Below are 20,131 nucleotides of genomic sequence, written 5' to 3' on the forward strand. Positions count from 1 at the left end.
TGATACCTATAACACTGTATTAGGAGGTGTACAACAGTGATTTCATATATTATTAAATGGTTACCACAATAATTATGTAAAAAAATGCTGTTAGATTTTGAGCAGAATTACGTTGATTCTGTAGACTTCTTTGTTTTGAAGGGAGGGAGAGTTGAAGGACTGATAATAAATTTTCTTTAAATATTTAGTACGATTCACCAGGGAAGGCATCTGGTCCTGGACTTGGGATATTTTTAATTACTGATTCAATCTACTTAGTAATTAGTCAATTCTAACTTTATATTTCTTGATGATTCCATTTTGGTATGTTGTAGGTTTCTAGGAATGTAGCCATTTCTTCTTAATTGTGCCACTTGTTGGGGTATAATTGTTCAAAGTAGTTTTTTTAGGAACTTTTATATTTCTGTGGTGTCAGTTGTAACCTTTTCACTTTCATTCTAATTTTGAGTTTTCTTTTTCTTGGTGACTCTAGCTTAAAGGTTTGCTAATTTTGTTCCTCTTTGAAAATCCAGCTCTAAATAAAACAAACCTAACTTAGTTTTACTCATCTTTTCTATTGTGTTTTTAGTTTCTATTTCCACTCTGATCTTTATTTCCCTTCCTTGCAACTTGGTTTAATTTGTTCTTTTGCTCATTCTTTAAGGTATAAAGTTATGTTGCTAGAGAGGTTTCTTGTTTCTTAATGTATGCATTTATTGCTAAGAACTTCCCTCTTAGAACTGTTTTTGCTGCATCCCACACTCTTTAGTATGTTTTTCCACTTTTATTGGTCTCAAGATAGTCATTCATTTTTAAAATCTGTGTTAGCCCTGAAGGAAGATGATGATTCTTTAGATTTTCATTGTGATTCCTTAATTAGTGCTTTTCCATGTATTTGTACTTGCCTTTCAGAGTAATCAAAGATTTCCTTCTTCCCCCATTATCTTATATGATCCTCTAATATTGTTTGTAAGTATGTGCTATGGAATGAAGTGGGGAAAAAATTGAAAAGCAGTATGAATGTAGGGAAACACTGGATGAGGAGTGAGAGTGAAAGAGAGAATAGTAACTTTCTTGGTTTCGGTCTGCATAGGTCACCAAAATCACAGGCCATGAAAGCAAAAATAGACAATGGGATTGCATAAAACTAAAAAGCTTCTGCACAACAAAGGCGATGATCATTCGAGTATAAAGACTACTTATGGACTGGGAGGAAATACTTGCAAATCCTATTTCATAAGGGGTTAATATCCCAAGACAGAAGAAACTCCTACAACTCAAAAGCAAGAAACCAAATAACCCAAGTATCAAATGGGTAAAGATCCTTTATATCAGATCCTAGATCTGGATAAACATTTCTTAAAAGCAAGCCATGCAGATGGTCAATAGGTATACTGAAAGGTGCTCACCTTCGCTAATCATCAGGGAAATGCAAATCAGAACCACAGTGAGCTATCACCTTATACCTGATGGAATAGCTATTACCAGAAAGACCAAAGATAACAAATGTTGGCAAGATCTCAAGAAGAGGGAACCTTTTGTATAGTGTTGATAGGTATGATGAGTATAGAATACATACAGAATACATATATATGTGTGTATATATATATATGTATATATATGTATATACTCTGTATTACATATATGGGTATTAATTTTGCCAAAGATTCAGGCCCTACATCCTGCGGCTGTCCTCTGTGTATGTCAGACATATATATATGCACACACACACACGACAAAGACATATATATATATACACACAAACACATTAGGAATATTTTATATAAGTATACCTCATATTTAATACACATGTGAAATATTCAGTCTTAAGAAAATCCTGTCTTTTCAATAGCATGGATGAACCTAGACAACATTATTCTAAGTAGAATGAGCCAGATGCAGAAAGATAAATTCTTCATGATCTCACATGGGTATGGACCTTAAAATAGTGAAACTCATCGAAGCAGAGTAGATTGTTGGTTGTGAGGGCCTGGGAAGAGGGGAAAATGAAAAGATGTTGTTAAAGGGTACGAAGTTTCAGTTTTACAAAATGAGTACATACTGAACATATAATGTATAACACTACCTACAGTTAACAATACTATATTGTATACTTGAAATTTGCTAAGAGGGTACATCTTGAATTCTCATCATGCCCCTTCCTCCAAAACACAGAAAAGATGACTCTATGAGGTAATGGATACATTAATTAGCTTGATTATGTTGATGGTTTCACAATGAATGCATAAAATTAACAAGTTGTATACCTTAAATACAATTTTGAATGGTCCATTCTACCTCAACAATCCTAGAAAAAAAAAGGAACAAGGTAACTATAGCTATTTTTTTTTGTAACTATAGCTATTTTTGAATGTCTCATCACTCTACACAATAATCACGTTTAAAAAGATTTGTATTTTCATAAATGTTGCTGCTAATGTTTCATGTCTGTGGGACTGAGGAGAGTGTGTGTGTGTGTGTATGTAGGTGTGGAGGCGGACTATGGTAGCCATTTCTGAGCTCATTTACTAAGCAGCTCTTCCACTTAGATGCCTCCAAAAATCATAATTTCTAAAATTTTCCTCTTAGATAAGACTTCCTTCATAAGGAGAAACAGGATAAAAATATTCTGATTTTTAGCGGTCTATTCTAGGACCTATTCAGCTGTTCTTCAAATTAGCTGTCATAATAAAAATATTTTACTTTTAAAACTATTTGTATCATCATTTCAAAACAGATGTCTTTTGCAACTCCCTCACATGCTTGTTGAGGGATCACAGGACCGTAGCACAAAGCATGCTTTATGTTGCAGTGGTCCGAAGCCTGTCTGGACTAAGGCCTGCTCTTCTCAGCCTTGATGATGGGCAGCCAGAGGAGGCAATGGCCCTTTAAGAGCCACTTCCAATGACTGGGGTTATTTATTGGAGTTCTGGATGCAATGCTTGAGGACGTGGCATCATTTATGCTTTAATGTGTTGTGTGGGAGCTAAAAGACTGTGTGGACATCGATTGGTTGGAGCTGTGCTTAGGTCTTTGGACAGCCTCAGGATTTAGGGCCTGAATCCTTGGCAAAATGAATAATACCCTTGCAACTTAATAAGATCACAATCTCTCTGTATACACCATGTTTTCTCATCTCTTACTAATGTAGAAGGTGCATGCCAAGCTTTTGACAGGGAAAAGCTAGGGAGAAACAACAACACTAGTAATTCCCTTGTGTCTGTCAAAGCTGTTTAATGTTGTTTACTTAAATTTCATTTCCTGAAGTCAATGGTTTTAATTTAATTTATTGAAATGTCCCATGGGATCCAGAGTATGCCATATTGTAAGGGGTATCGCATAAATATGGGGTCTCCTATGAGAATGGCTTTCTTGCACAGCCTTATGCCTCTGACATTTCAATCTAAGTGTGAATAGGGAAGAAAGTTCAGTTCCTCAGCAAAAATGAAAAGTTCCAGTGCTGCCTGTCATTAAAGGTAAGAAGGTAAGATTACGAAAGACCCATTTTTGAAGAGTTGTACTTCCTCCATTTTTTGTCCTCAATTTAAAACCCAAAGACTTTTCAAAGCATACTGTACAGCCATTAGGGAGAAATTATTTATATCTTGATGTAATTTCTCATGGTATTTTAAACATAGTCATTTTAACAGTAATTTTTAAATATTTATTAGCTAAGAGGCACTGTTTTCTTTAACTTTTTCTTGGAGGATGTGGAAAACTGAACAAGCCATTATTTATGACCTTCATTTGATTATGATCTCCTTCAAGGTACTGATGCTTTAAACCTAGAATTTGGCTTTTTTTCTTTGTATGGGTATGGCAAAATAGATAACTGCAATGTTTTATAAAAAGGTGATTGCTTAATGAGCATTCTGTAAGGTGTTTAGAGATATTGATTCTCTGGTTGCTCTATCTTACCCTCACACTTTTACTGCCTTCAAGATTTCTCCAGTCCTCATCATGCCCAAGAATTTTAGCTCTATGCCTTCTGAGAAACTTACTAAAACAACTAAACAATAATAAAACAACAATTGAAATCCTAAAGGGCAAAAAACCATGAAAAAGTTCACAGGCATCAAACCTGCAGAAGCAGTATATATGGGAATGTGGTAAACGTCTTAGAGGAATGTATGCAGTAGTGGGAGAAGCTGAGCAGATGCACTTGTCCTGTAGACCCCTAAGAGACCCACAGCAGTTGGTGCTATCAGGTGTAACTGAAGGCAAGATTGAAAACAGGATTAACTTAAAGTCTGTGGGATCCCTTTGGATCCATAAATCCTGTCCCTCTTCCTCATTTGGGAGGACTTCTCTCCTCACCTGAGGTAAAAGTGCAGAAGGAGAGTAGACATCTAGACTGTGCTGGGAACACTTCACATCTGAGGGTGGGCTAGCATGTTGATGAAGAGAAGATGATGTAGAAGGTAGTGTTAGGAACCTTGAGATTCTCAAATCCCTGTCCTCACTGCAGCTGGGCTGATCCCCTTCATGTAGTAATTGAAATATTCTTTGTGCAGCTTTGACTGATACAAGAGAAAATAATATATAATTAAGGGGCTCATTCTTTCCTATGAAAGGGTAGCTAAGGTTCATTAGTCATGTTTTTAGCAAAGCCAACATCACACATGGTGGACTACAGCTAAAACAATCAGAAAAACAAAACGAGCATTTTCAGAGAGCTAATCTCTATGTTCTCCGACAAGATGCCATTAAAAAAATTATTTTCAGTTACTTAAATTGTAGCAGGAATGATAAATGGAAACATAAGAAGATAAAGTTGAATGTCGCTTTACCAGGCAGAGTAACATTAACAATGAAACAAACAAAGGTATTTAGGGGAGAAATGGTGAGAAAAGTATAGGGTCATTCAGATCTCTCCTATAGCTACTAAGACTCAGGGATAAGAGAGAAACTGGAAGAAAATGATCAAAGAAGTTAAAATTTTCCAGGGCAAAGTGTTTCCATATTTAAAGAGTTCACCAAGTACTGAGAAAAATTAGATGAAAATAGATAAGGCTTATCATAATTTCATAATGTGGGAGATTATGCTAAAAGTCTAAAATTTTCAGGATATTAAAAAACGACAAATGCAACAATCCAACAAAAGCCATTGTCTACCAAGTGTCAGAAGTCAGAACTGAATTGAACTTTTCCATACAATTGAGGCCCGAGGAAGTAGGCTTCTATATCCCCAGATCTTCAATTAAGAAGTTAAAAAAAAAAAAAACAAAACAAAACCTCAAATATTCCTAATCAGGAAGCTGCTAGTGTGATAAGTCCCTGTGGTAAGCCCAAAGTGAATGTGTACTATAAAAATGCATGATAAATGAAAACCCAAACTCAATCTTCTTAATTCTAGGCCAATGCATTTAGGTTTTTCCTCGGGTCCAAACCAAGATTTGTGGAAGGGACTTTATTGGAACAGAGTTTTTGCCTCTATTTTGGGGTTTCAAGAGAGGCCATGTTGTCTTTGGGGGGTGGTGGTCAGGTATCATTTCCTACCCTTCTTAGAGGGACGCTAAAAACTGAAGGCTACCAACTGTAGGCTGAACCCCACCACCCCCAGCCACTGCCCACAAGACACCTAGACAGCCAGCCAAGTGAGAACACACCCAGGCTATGTACAAGGTCAGAGCATTTACTGAGCTCCCTTTCCAGCTTGCTTCCTTGGGGTATTATCCTCAGTACCATAGGTATTTGGTTTTGAGTATTCTGTATATCTACCTTTTATGAAAGCCTTTATGCCGCATCTTTGTGGGTTATTTGAACAAGGTTGCCTAGGGTCGTCTGGGTGACTCAGTAGGTTAAGCGTCTCCCTTCAGCTTGGGTCGTGATCTCACAGTCTTGGGATCTCTAGCTCTTTCCTATAAATAAAATACTAAAAAAAACCCCAAAAAACAAAAAACAAAAACAACAAGAACAAAAAACTCCCACAAAGCAAGGTTGCCTAATAAAGGCAACACATAACTGTAAAAGAAACTTAACCAGGGATAGTATCTTAACTTTGAATAATCCTTGGATTTTTGGAAAGTACTATAACAAACTATTTGATCCTCAAGACAGGACTGAGGTAGAAAGGTCAGCTCTTCTCCAGTTTAGTGGCTTAGAAATTCCCAAGTGAATGGGGAGGTGAGAAAGACTTAGGCCTTGGGACTGTATTCTTGTTTTAGTACATTTACCCCTTTTGTGAGACTTCTAAAGAAAAGCAGAAGCAGAACAGACAAATTTATGAAGCATTAGTCCCTATCTTTACTCGTTCCCACTACTTACTACATTTGGGCTCCCTGATTGATATTACCACGTGACCGTTATCCCTCCATAACTAGCGCACAGTACTTGTAGGAACTCTACGTTTCTTTTGCCCCTGCTTCCCCACAATAAGGAGTCCTCTCTGTTTTTCAAAAATCTTAACCACCTCCCATCCCCTGCAGCCACTTGTAACAGGTATTTCATTGGTATATGTTCTGGTTTCACCTAGCCTTAAAAACTGGGTCCTTGAGCAACTAATTTCCCCCCACTCTAGGGATTGTTTGAAAAACTGTTTTATCTATTAATAGAACAAAAAAGTTGAACGAAATCATTCTGGACTTCTTCCAGCACGGGTATTATCTATTCAATATTTTGATTTTTTTAAAGTTGTTGCCTTGTTTACAGTCTTTTGTCCCGCCCCTGCCCTGCCCCCAACCATTCATAATTCTGTTCATTTCCAGATTGGATGGGATCTTATTGCTTAGATAAGGGAAATGAGGATATCTAATGATTTTGCTAAAATGTCACCTAAGGAAGATAGGAAGGAAGGAGGTGCAAAAAAAGAACTAGAGTATTTTTTTTTCATAAAAAAAACCTATATTAATAAAAAGCCTTTGCTTTTTTAATACTTACTGCATGCCTTACAATGTTCTGGGCATATTGCATATATTATCACTAATCTTTTATAACTTAAAATTTATTTTTTCAGTGTTCCAAGATTCACTGTTTATGCACCACAGCCAGTGCTCCATGTAATACGTGCCCTCCTTAATACCCACCACCAGGCTCACCTAATCCCTTACCCCCTTCCCTCCAAAACCCTCAGTTTGTTTCTCAGAGTCCACAGTCTCTCATGGTTTGTCTTCCCACTCCGATTTCCCCGCAATTCACTTTTCCTTTTCTTCTCCTAATGTCCATCCTTTAAAGCAGATGCTCTTGTCTTGTTTTCATTAATGATTTTTAAAATGCAGAATACTTCTATTTGCACACAATGGGCACATGATACAGAGCATTTTAAGTCTGGAAGTGAAATTGTCCCAAGTATTCTCCATTACCCACCAACTCCTGAGAGCTAATTTAGAGTTTCCAATATGAGCTGCTCAGTACTGTGAACATAAATGGCAAAAACTGCTGGACGAAGAATATACAGATTGTTAGTGCTGATAAATGGGACCAGAGTATTCTCCTAAATGGTTGTCCTAATTTACATTTCCACTGATATGCAAAGAAATACTTTTTGGCCATCTTATTTCCCTCTGTGGCTTATGTGTCACAGTCTGGTCAATACTCAGAATCATTAACCCTTGTATCTATACCAACCACACAAGTAGGAAACATATTAATCATTGAAATTTTGGGTGAACATGTTAGATATATTGGCCAATTGTATTTATTTTGTGAAATCCCTCCTTATATACCATTTTGTTTCTGCTCAGTTTTTCACCTTATTTTCCTGATATATGTAAGCTTTTCCTACATGAAATATTAGGCTCTTTGCTTTCATGTGCTTGATAGGGGAAGAGAAGGAAAAATAAAAGGATGAAAACAGAGAAGGAGACCAAAGCTATTAACTGTAGAGAACAAACTGAGGGTTGCTGGAGGGGAAGGTAAGTGGGAGGATGGGGTAATGGGGTCATGGCCAGTTGGGAGATAACTTGATATAATGCACACTGGGTATTATATGCAACTGATGAAACGCTAAATTCTACCCCCAAATTAATAATACACTATAATGTTAACTAACTTGAATTTAAATAAAACCAAGAAAGAGATGTTTCTCAGATTTGTTACACCTTTCATGCCTTTCTAAAATACTTTTTTTTTTTAAAGATTTTATTTATTTATTTGACAGAGAGAGATCACAAGTAGGCAGAGAGGCAGGCAGAGAGACAGAGAGGAGGAAGCAGGCTCCCTGCTGAGCAGAGAGCCCGATGCGGGACTCGATCCCAGGACCCTGAGATCATGACCTGAGCCGAAGGCAGCGGCTTAACCCACTGAGCCACCCAGGCACCCCTCTAAAATACTTTTAAACAGATGTCATGAAATGTCTAATGATTTAAAAATAGTCTCCCCTTGAACAAAACTATGAAAAATTCCAAAAAAGCTTTTGTATTTTTACTTTTTTTATTGGCATCTCTGATTTATCTGGAAAAACTTTAGGTGTGTTCATATAAGGAGTAAGGTTGGAATCCAGCTGGAGTTCTAACCTCTGTTCCCCTCTAAAACTAGGTGAGTGTTGTAACATCATGCAGTTAGTGTCTTTCATGGACTTAAAAATTGCCTTTATGATATATATTATGTCTTAGGGAATTTTTGAATTCCTGTACTACTACGGAAATTGTTCACTTTACCGACCTGAGTCAGCACTAAGTTCTTTTGAACTTTAAAAAAGCTTTTGTTTTTGGGTAAAATTAGTTGAACTCATTCATACCTTTTTCTTGCGGCTTTTCTGGCTTGTATCACGTTTATTTTTTACAAAAAATGGTCTTTATTTTACACTTCTGATGTACTTTAGAATTAAATTTTAATTTCTCCTATGTATCAGTAAGCCTATGTAAAAATAGTAGATCAAGATTGTTCTTCATTTTTGCTTTTGCATTTGGGTTTTTCTTTTATTGGGTTTTGTTTTTGTTTTGGTTGGGGGGCTTTTAATTGTCTGAAAGCTTGAGCAGTTGTATTTGTCAGGTGTTGGAATCAAACTTATGCTATCCTTAAAAAAATAATTTAAACATTTTCCCATTTTGAAGATGACAAAATTTGAAGCTACAAGAAATTCAGTAACTTGCCCAAGGTTGCCCATGGGAAAGAACAGAGCTGTGACTCTTACCTACTGCATATAGAAATACTTATTCTGATTGGATAAGTAGAAACTGGAATATTTGCTCCAGAATAAGACACTGGGTAATAATCATCTTTTAAATTTATAAAATTTGCATCATGTGTAACTTAATTTTATGAATAATCACTATACACTATAAACACTATGAGGTGTTTTTCAAATAATGTCCATGTTGTCATTTTTTTCCCTTCCCATACCTGCTCTCCTATAGGGAGGAAACAAAAACCCATGGAGCTTTCAAGATTTAATGAAGTTCATAGCACCCTGGTGGTCAGACGCGAGTCTGAAACCTGCGATGGTAGTGATCCAACCAAGTCCTCTTTCTGTGACTCTAGATAGTCTTCTCCTAGGAATTAGCTAGAGTCTTTCCTCAGAGGAATATGACAAGTTTTTCCACAAAGAGAGTCAACATATTTTGGTTGAAACTTCACCCTGTCAGAGAGGCTGCTTTGCTACCATTAGCGCTTTTAAGCAAGGATGAGATAATCACAATAATTATCTTCCATTAGCAAAATGATCTGGCGCCAGATTCTTCCTCCGGTCCTCGCAGCCTCCCTTCTGGAGCGAAGAGCATTTAAAATGGGCTTTGAGAACATTGTCATGGAAAATAATCAGAAGTTTAAAAATGAGCTGAGGGAGGGTGAGTTAAACAAGGAATCTGGTGATTAAAGGCCCAAGATCAGAAAAATCTGATAATTTGGGCTAATACAATTTAGGTTTTCTTTCCAACAGATTCACTGGAGGACAGCCTTCCAATTAGTATGCTTGCATCATAACGTCAATAAGGCACACAACAGTTCAACATACCAATTCAGCATTTATCCATCTAATTCATTCCCCCTGAAGGACAGTAAATAAGGCTTATAAAATTATACTGATTGCTTTAATTCAAGGTTTAATGCAAACCCAGAGAATCTCTTTCTATGGGGAATTCAAAAAGGAATTCATAACCTTTGGCTAGGGTCTTTCCCTCTTTTACCCAGATCCAATTAGACACTAAAATTTAAAGAATTTCTCTCTTTGGAGGCTTTTTATTTCTTAATCACCACTTTTATCACCGTCACAATCGTAATCATAATCATCATTGTCCTATTTATCATTATTTTTTACTGTGTGTATTCTAATGCTGTTTGGTATTCTTTGAGGTGGTTGCAAAGAAAATCAGAGCCCACGCTTGCCCAGAGAGCATTTATAACAAAAGGGGAAAGTACATGATCACACTGATTTAAAAATTGTCAGTAAATGTAAATGATGCACATCCTAAAATAGTCCATTATGACATTGACACACTGGAAGAGTGCCAGTGAAAGACAGGGCAGCAGGTTTATTAGACTCACCAGATTGTGTTCTGTGAGTGCAGGAGCCCAGCCCTGCTCTGTTTACCACTCTATCTGTACCACCAAATGCAATGTCTAGCACATGGTCAGGGTTCCATAATTCTGGTTGTTGAGGTTCATTTGTTTATTCTCAAGCTATTTTCTTCCTTAAGGTTTTAAATTCCAGGGTCGTTCACATACAGTGTCATATTAGCTTTGGGTGTGCAATATAGTGATTCCACACTTCCATACAACACCCAGGGCTCATCACAAGTGCCCTCCTTAATCCCCATCACCTATTTCATCCATCCCCCTATGACCCTCCTCTCTGGTATCTATCAGATCTCTATTGTTAAGAATCTGGCTTTTGTTTTACCTCTATTTTTCCCTTTCCTCATTTGTTTCTTACATTCTACCTATGAGTGAAATCATATGGTACTTGTTTTTCTGATTTATTTCCCTTAGAATAATACTCTCTTGCATTGAAATTGCCTGGAATTTTTAAGAAATACTGATGTCTGGCTCCCATTCCCAGACATTTTGAGTTAAAGGGTATTGGGAACAACCTTCTCAGCTGAATTTTTAAAAAGTTTCTTGAACGATTTTAATGTTCAATGACTTTAAGAATCACAGTTAATGTAATTAAAAGAACTTGAATTTACACGCTCTAACTTTGCTAGCTTGTGTTCTTATTAAGCAATCAAGTTTGCAAACATTTACTTAGCACCTTTATGTATGAGGCATTCGACACAGCTGTAGGGGATATGGAAGACCTAAGATGTGGCTGTTAGAGTTTCTTATTGATCTGCGAGACCAAATACAAATGATGAAAGTCAAATAATACAAGGTGACGATGTAACATATATTTAGTGGAATTTAATTGGTATGACTTGCAAGTGAACCAACAGATACTACAGGGCTTATAGGAATGAGAAAGCTCTCCCTCTAAAGTTGTCAGGCAACCCTCCACGGGGGATGAGAATTTTAAGCTGAATCTTGAACAAAGTGTGTGAGAAGAAAATACTCTGGGAGAGAGAACAATTCAAAGTAAGAGCACCCCAAGAATCCAAGAAGTGATGTAATCTCAGAAATGGTAGTGTCAGAACACTGCTCAATGGAGAATTCAAAGGTCTCATTCTTTGTAGGTTCCTGAGGGTCATTGGAGGGTTTCTAGAGCTATGTCCATGTCAATAATAACCAATATGGTGTCACTTGCAGAGTCAGAATACTTCATTGAGAACTATCATTCAGACCCAGGCTGGAAAGTCTTACTTGAGTATTAATAAAGCAGTAAAGAAAGGGGTTCGATAGTGAAAGAAAACAGGTCATTTCTTGCAGAGGGAAGGTCTGTAAATAAGGGGAGAATGATTGGGGTGAGATCCAGGCCTATGGAAGCAGATTTTCTTGGTGGGGAAAAAAAATGGGGGTGGGATGACTTAACTGAGATAGCTAATAACTTCTCCCTCCTCTGCCTTTCCAGATGGCCTTTAACTGTCAAAGAAAAGTTAATCCAAGGGTCAATGTGGTTTAATTATTGTCTGTTAAAATCTTGATGACTTGCTATTTATTTTTTAATAAGGTTATCGTGTGTTATGTCTTATTTAAATGTCAAGATGGTGAGGAGAGGAAGGGAAGCTTACCTTAGTTCTTTGTCATTACTGTGAACCAGACATTACTGAAACCCTGTTCAGTGTCCAGGGTTTTGGCAATCTATTCCTGCGGAAAGAAAGGAAATGCATTTCTGGGGAACAGAAAGAACACTGATTCCAGTAGTTTAAAGCTGTAGTTTAATAAAGAACAAGTTGAAAAGAACCAGAAAAAGAGAGGAAGGACTATCACCAGGGTCTGCTAATTTAGGTTCTTGCCTTCAGGGGACCCTCACTTTATAAACAGATGGGAAGAAAGACGTGGATTAGCTAATCAGTACTAAAAAAGACACAGTCTTCATGTATAAAAAGTTCAGTAAACATCTTCTTATTCTCCCTCTAAAAAGGGGAGACTGCCTCTTTCTTCTACTTTACTCTTAGGCAGAACTTTAAGATTTTTATTTCATGCTTGTGGATTTCATTAGCATGGTGGATAATGGGGAGTGAAGATGATTGTGAACTGGAGACGGGAGAGAAGTGAGATTTCCCCTTTTATTCTGTTAGGAAGTGGCTTCTGGGAAGTTGAGACTGGAGTCTTCTCAATACAGTGCGATCAGCAAATTTCTTCTGTAAAGGACTATAGAATAATTATTCGGGATATACAGGATTAAGAATTAGGTTTCATGGTGTTTTGTGTTGTGTTTTAATAGCCTTTGAGAAATGTTAAATTTTTTTTTACTTGTAGGTGGTGCAGAAATAGGCCATGTGCCTCAACTGGGGAGATAGACCTACATGGTTTCCTTTGATTTAGAGAAAGGTTCTTCATTTGCAACCCTCCCCAGGGCTGAGAAAAGAGAAAACCATTGTCAAGAGGTAAAGGATACCTTCCCTTTGCTCTCTGAATCATCCATTCCCTTTCCTTACAAAGATAGGAAGAGTTCCTTCATGATTTTTGTTGGAAGACGTACATGTGACATTTTTCTCTTAAGCATAGAAGGTCAACCAAAAATGGCTTCACTAGAATTGCCGTCAATTCAGTTTGGACTAAAACCAGCTAATGTTCTTTGCATGTTTCCATATGCCTTGTTCTAAATGCTCCACATGTATTAACTAGTTCCCCTAAAGCCCCTATGCAGTAATATTATCCTACCCATTGGACAGATGAGGAATCTGAGGCACAGAAACATGAAATTGCTTATCAAGGGGATAAGCTAATGGATGGCAAAACTGGAATTCAAATGCATGTATTCTATCCCATACTCTTGATTATGCTTTGTCTCACTCCCCATATATTGAATGTTGACATGTACCAACAATTTTTCATAACTTCCTAGCATTTATGTCCGTCAAGATAAACCAGATGGGTGTGGCGATATCTGTTCACTCCCAGATCTTAGTTGCTTAATACAAAGTTAATTCCTACACTGATGCCATTTTTCACATGGCAGAAAATTCTCCACGTGATCTCTCTGGTTCCAGACTGATGGTGGGTCTAACTATCTTGTATCTGTACTTCTGAACATGTAGCTTTCTTAGTCTCTGTAGCAGAGTAAGAGAGAAACTGAGACTATCATGAAATTTTTACTGCCTGTGCTCAGAAGTGATGCATGTCACTTTCTACAACTGCTTACTTTTTCCCACTTAATTGAATAGGGGCTGGGAAATGGAAAGGAGCACAGGGCTATTTGATGCACATTAGTTCTCTGCCATTCCACTCCATAATATTCAATGTATCACCATATAAAGGAGCTTGTTCAACCTTTATAACCTTTTCAAAAAGACAAAATAGGCATTTTTCTCTGGATGCTGAGGGTAGAGGACGTAAATTGATCTGACCAAAAAGAATGACTTAACAAAGGAAGGGACGGTACTTCGGGTTTAAAACAAATTTTCGTTGAAAAGTGTCCTCTGTTGCTAACTTGTGACAAATTACTTAACCTCTTTGCACCTCGATTTAATATAATCTCAGTAGCAGGAAGATGTAGGCTTCGCTCAGAGAGCTGTCAAAAATATTAGGAGGTATATAAAGTACTTTGCCTTATGCCAACTCATAGAATAGTTTCGATTAAATGATAGCCAACTTTAACATTTTCTCAAGGTTGTGTATCTTGTTGGGGAAAAAAATTGGAGGATCATTCAGGTTTCTAGACTTTGAGTGGAGAGTTTTCCTTCATTATCTCTCACTTTAAAGATCACATACGTGATGCATGAGGCAGTGTCTACATAGAGCAGATGTGTGATTTTCATAAATGAAACAATGGGAGAAGGATACATAGTTGATTTGACTAATAAGGTAAGGTCACTAGTAGGGCACTTTAGAAAGGAATCTACGTGGCTTGGAATTATAAAGGAAGATTGAAGAGGAGTTCAGACTGACCCCGCTTGCCCTGTTCTAGGTTCTGCCTTTTGTCCTCTAGAGCATGGTGTTATCCTGCCCCCTGGCCCCCATAGCTGCCCCCTTCCATTTTCTATGCAATCTTACAATCATTGTATGGAAATGCCTAGTATTGATTACTTTCTATGACAGTTCCTCAAAATTACATCTTTTTGCTGAGCTCCTAGCTCATATATCTACTTGACATTTCTGACTTATGGTCCCACAGATCTACTGAAGTTACTATCTTCAAACCTGAGTTCCTCCTCTTCCTCACTCACATGCACTCACTCTAGTCTCCTGTTAGTCTCTATGATTTGTACAACCATTCTTTCGAGGTCAAGCCAGAACCTATGGGGGTCACTTTAGCACTCTCCCCTACATCCATTCACTATGTCACCAAATTTTACAAATCCTGGTTCCTCTTTAATATATTTCCCCAATACATATCCCTTCCTCTCTCTTTCTCAATGTGAAGCAACTCATCAGATCAGCCTTTATCTTCCAACTAGATGCCCTGTTTCCATTCTGGCCAAACTAGAGTTCCTTCTCAGAATCCAGGCAGGAGGAACTTTCTAAAATGTAAATCTGATGGTCTCTTTCCTGCATTTAAAGTTCATTAATAGTCTCCCATAGGTTTTGCATATAAACAAACACTTTCTTTTGGTCATCTGACCATCAGCCCTGAACTATCCCCAACCTCCTCCTCTTCAGTCATACTCACATGTTCAGCATTCACTCCAGCTTGGACAAAGCACGGTTTCCTGAACTCAACAGACTTTCATGCTCCAGTAGCCTCATATCCACTTTTTTTTTTTTTTTTTTTTTTTTTTGCCTCAAATGTCCCTTTTCCATGTCTCCAGTTCCTACTTCAAGATCCTGCCCAAGAAAGAATTGATCATTGGTTTAAGTTGTTACTTTCTGACACTATAGCACTCACTTAGATCCTGTATTATGATTTTTGGTATGTTTGTCCCCCCCACCCCCCATTGGCCACCAGACACGTCCTGCCCTCTAGTTAAGAGTAAAAGAGACACACTCAGATTTCCTTAGGATTATAAGAATACCAAGGGAATAATGGAAGACAAAAAGCTGATTGTGTCTATAGCCCTACTGGACAACTAGAATGTCCTTTAGCATTTAGGTACAATAGCTCTGGATGTTCAGTAGCTCTGGATGTTGTTTGTGGCTGCACTCCATATTTCCTTTTTTTTCTTACCTGCCTCTACTTTACTCTCTGTTAGCAGCTCTAGATCATGGTTTCTGCTTCATCAAAGCTTCCATTGTTGTGGTTTCCAAAGTCTTGTGACTTCTGACTAGTATCTTTTCTTGGTGTATGTGTCTTTAGTTTTCCTTTTTTTTTTTTTAATACATGTCTCTTACATTAAAAGTCCCTCTTACTGGGTTTATACATTATTGACTAATACTGAGTATCCCTGTCTCATACCAAACAATTGCAGAGGTCTCTCTGGTTTAACTCGTTGTAGGCAGGGCAGTGAGGGCCTATGGAGTAAATCACAACCCCTTGCATATACAAGCTCCTTCAGCTTGAGGCTGCAGGCACAGCAAACTCCCTTTCAGAAGAGGGTGTTTTAAACTAATTAAGGGTGCCGTGTCCCAACTGATTAGAAATATACCTGGTGTATATTCAACAAATACTAGACATAAATTCAGAAAATAGCTCTTAGCTAAAGGAGAGGAGGAGGAGAAGGCATTGTGAACTGGTGGTGAGAAGGGGCAACCATAAGCTAAATCATGTGTCTAATGTCATTCAAAAGGATTTCAAAGTTGCTGAATTTACATAGCTCTGTGCTAGTGGCATCTTTGAAATGGTTTTGATTAGTTGAGAGAACATTTTGATAGTTTCTGAACAGAAGCCTGTATAACACTAATTTTGTCCTCTCCGATGCCATTAATTTAGAAAACTCGTCTCAATAGCTATATGGCCTATAAAGTATGCATAATTTGTGCTAGGCTCTAGAGCTGAGGAATATGGTGTTAGCAGACTTCTATTAAACTAACAATTTCATTGTCATTATTCTGGGTCTTCCAGTTCTTGGATGAGTAGTTTGAATCCCTTAGTCATTCTATACACAGTGTCAGTCTGAGGAAAGGAAAGGGCAGTTGATTGACAGCAGTGGGGGTTGGGGGTGACTGTTGCTAAAGTGAAGGGCTGTGTGACACAGACACTGCTAATGGGCTGCCAATTTGGTAATGTCTGAGACTTTAAGGCCTTTTAAAAAGATTGACATAATTGGACAATTGAGGCAATTAGCTAAGGCCTTGGGTTAAAAATAATTTCTCTGCCTCAGATTTCTAGACCCTTCTGAATAAACAATATATATTTTTTCCTGATTGGTAAAGTGAATTAATGGGAAAGGTTGCCCACAAGAGGAAGAATTAACTGAGTTCTGACTGGCAACCTTCTGAGCCACTGTTACTTGTTTTTAGAATGCACTTCGCAGTCCTTCTCTGTATTATCCAGGTACTTGGAACCTTTAAGTGTTTGGTAAGGGATTCCCTTCATTTTTCTAAATGCCTGTCCCCATTGAAGCATTTTGTAGAACATGGCAGGTTTTTGATGAGTGATCTCCCCAGAAACAGGATACCTTGAGTTCTGTTAATGATGGCGCTGAGCACTGCAAGTAGAGAAGATAGGTTTCTCTCATGAACAAGTACTCAAGGAACCTTCTAGAAAGCAGCAATGTGTGGTAGGGAAGAAGAGTATTAGGAATTGGGAAAGTCCTATTTGTCACTATTTATCATTAAGATCTTGAGGAAGTCCCCTACTCAATCTGGACATTTTTTCATTTGTAAAAGGTTTGGATTACAGGACTTAACAGGCCGGCTTATCTCCAAGGGCTAGTATCTAACTTAAGTCAGCATTAAGTTCATTCTTGTTGATGCAGATAACATTGTTATGCTCAGCACATAGGTATACCATCATCAGTTTCTTTTCTATAGTCGCTTTCATTTTGTGATAGGGTAAGCGTTTTGTTGGAAGGAATGGAAGATAATGGTGTAGAGACTTAGTCCCTTGGACTGGGTCCTTCAGATAGGCTTTAGTCTCCTATGGAATAGAGCATTAAAGAAGGAAGCTGTTGCTATTATGGGCTGAATTGAGCCTGCCCCCCACCCCACCCCCAGTGAATTCAAATACACATGTTTTAATCCCCAGTATCTCAAAATATAACTACCTTTAGTCCTTAATGGAATAATTAAGTGAAAATTAGGCCATTAGTGTGAGGTCCTAAGCCAGTTTTGCTGGTACTCTTATAAGCAGAAAGGGGTATCAGGGGTATACCTAGAGAGAACAAACCATGTGTACACATATCAAAACAGCCATGTATGAGTAAAGGATAGAAGTCTAAGAAGAAAACAAACCTGCTAATACCTCGGTCTTGGACTCCCACCCTCCAGAACTATAAGAAAACAGATTTCTGTTTAAGCCACCTAGTCCATGGTGTTTGGTTACAGCAGTGGAGACAAACTAATATGGTTCAAGAGCATTGCTAAGGTGCTCTTGGATCCACAACGTAGGTACAAATGGAGCATAGAGTGGAGAGGAATGTCCTGATTTCTGATACCTATAGCCTCTGGAGCCCTGAAGGCTGCTGGAATTTGGAGGCTTTCAGAGATAGAAAGCCTCCCAAAGAATTTGGGATTCTTTTTGGGATTCTTTTTATTATGGGCAGTGATGGCTGATCAATCATCCCACAGAGTTTTGTAGGAATCAGCCAATGTGGGTGAGTGGGAAAATGAAGCAAGAGACTGGTAAAGAGGTACATAGTATAGAGCCTCTGGCCACCTTTTATGTGGGGTGAACTCCTTTCAGCAGGGTGTTGGCTCTTAAACCAATGGACATTTGGTCATGTAAGTGTTACAAAGAATCCATATTGTATCATTTATTATATTTCCTGAACATGCAGCTCATATTTGGTAAAGCTTGCATAATCTCATAAAATGTGTCGCCTCTTGGTTCCTAAGATTTCCCCAAGTCCAAATAAAAAATTTCTAAATGATTGATCTTCAAACTATCATAATCTCTTCACATAGCATAATTGTTCTGCACTTAAACCAAATCTCCTATGCTTTAATGATCTTTTCACCCCCTTTAATTTATAAGCAAAATTGATTCTTGAGATCAATATTCCTGGGGGGACGAAAATCTGGGCTTCTGGTGGAGTCTGAGTGGGCCTGTCTGAATGTTAATTGCTGCTTCTTATGTCTCCTGGAGCAGGGATGCTGGTCTCAATTTCAGAGCCAAACTCTGGCTACATGTCAAAATCTATAGCAAAACACCAGAGTCATTTTTCTGCAAAGCCCCAAATAAAAGGAGATTAATCACATTTGTCTCCCTTACTACCTTTTCAAGAGAGTGTTTTTATCTTAAAAAGCTGCCCGGTGACTTAACTTTGAAGGCCACAGAGTATGGTAAATGATGATGGCAAAGTTTGAGGAGGCCTGTGAAAAATGGTCTTTGCTTAGGACTCTTATAGAATCCATTCTTCCCCACTCAGGTCTTTATTAGCAAAGCAGATTGGGAAACTGAGGCAAGTAATTGAGAGTACTGGTTCTCAAAGTGTGGTCATTAGACCGGTAGTGGCAGCAGCAGCCCCTGAGAACTTGTTAGAAATTCAAGCCCTTGGACTCCAGCTCAGACTCCCAAGGATAAAAATGGGAGAGGGGCTGGCAATCTGTGTGTAACAAGCCATCTAGGTGATTCTCACTTAGTTTGACAACCACTGCTCTGGATAATTCAGCTGTGAAATCATTTCCTTGAAATTTCTGGAAAAAAAATAGTTCTCATTATTTCTTCCATTTCCTAAAATTGACCCACAGTTAAAAGATTAAGATCACCACAGCCCACTTCTTCTTATGGGGTTGAAGAAACAGATCCCTCTAGTTTTTCATCTCCCTTCTAGTGTTCAACAGAAGTGAGGATGTGTACCACAGAAGGTCACAATTAAGTCCATTTCATATGTGATTTTTGTATCCTTTTTATTTGAGCTCCACAATGTTTATCAGCAGGGTTGAACAACATAAAGACTTCCCATGAATGCTGATAGTTGAGGTGTTTACATGCACTAGGCACTAAGATAACCACTTTGAAAACTTTGTTTCATTAGAGCCCAAACCTATTTTAGAGATGACACAAAGTCTTAGAGTAGTCAAATAGCTTTTCCAGGGGGCAGAGTTGTAGTACTCCCAAGGACCCTCATCAGAACTTCTACTTGGCATAAGGGGTCCATATTTGTTGATGGAATTAGAGGGAACTACCCTGCTTGGGTGATCTTGATGTTAGCCACATGTTTCTACTATGTAGCTGAAAATAGGAAAGTGATTTCTTGGGCATGTCATAGCTACCCTTCCCACTTTGTTTCTCTAGGAGAATAGCAGTTTGGCAACAAGAGATTGTGGTCTCCTGCCTGGTATTTTTGGTAAAGAAGGCACACAGTCCGATAACTAAGGTTGAAGTTTTGGGATCTTTTAGGGGAAACAAAAAACTGTGACTCTTAGTATGAGGGCTTGAATTTGTGACAGGACCTCATTAATAATAATCATTAGGTAAACTAGTTAACTTATGTCAACTGTTCCATTATCAAAGTGTGAGAGAGTGAATTTGTTTTTTCAGATTTTTGTGACTTGTGTAGAAGTAGTAAGCAATTGCTAGATGTGTGCATAATGCTGACACCGAGACAGTGAATTGGCTTTGGGATTGGGGCATGAGCATTTGAACAAAAGCCCATGTGTAAGGGTACCAGGTGGGTATGTAAACATTGGGGTGGGG

The sequence above is a fragment of the Mustela nigripes genome, chromosome 8, assembly GCF_022355385.1.
Source record: "Mustela nigripes isolate SB6536 chromosome 8, MUSNIG.SB6536, whole genome shotgun sequence".
Taxonomy (NCBI): Eukaryota; Metazoa; Chordata; class Mammalia; order Carnivora; family Mustelidae; genus Mustela; species Mustela nigripes.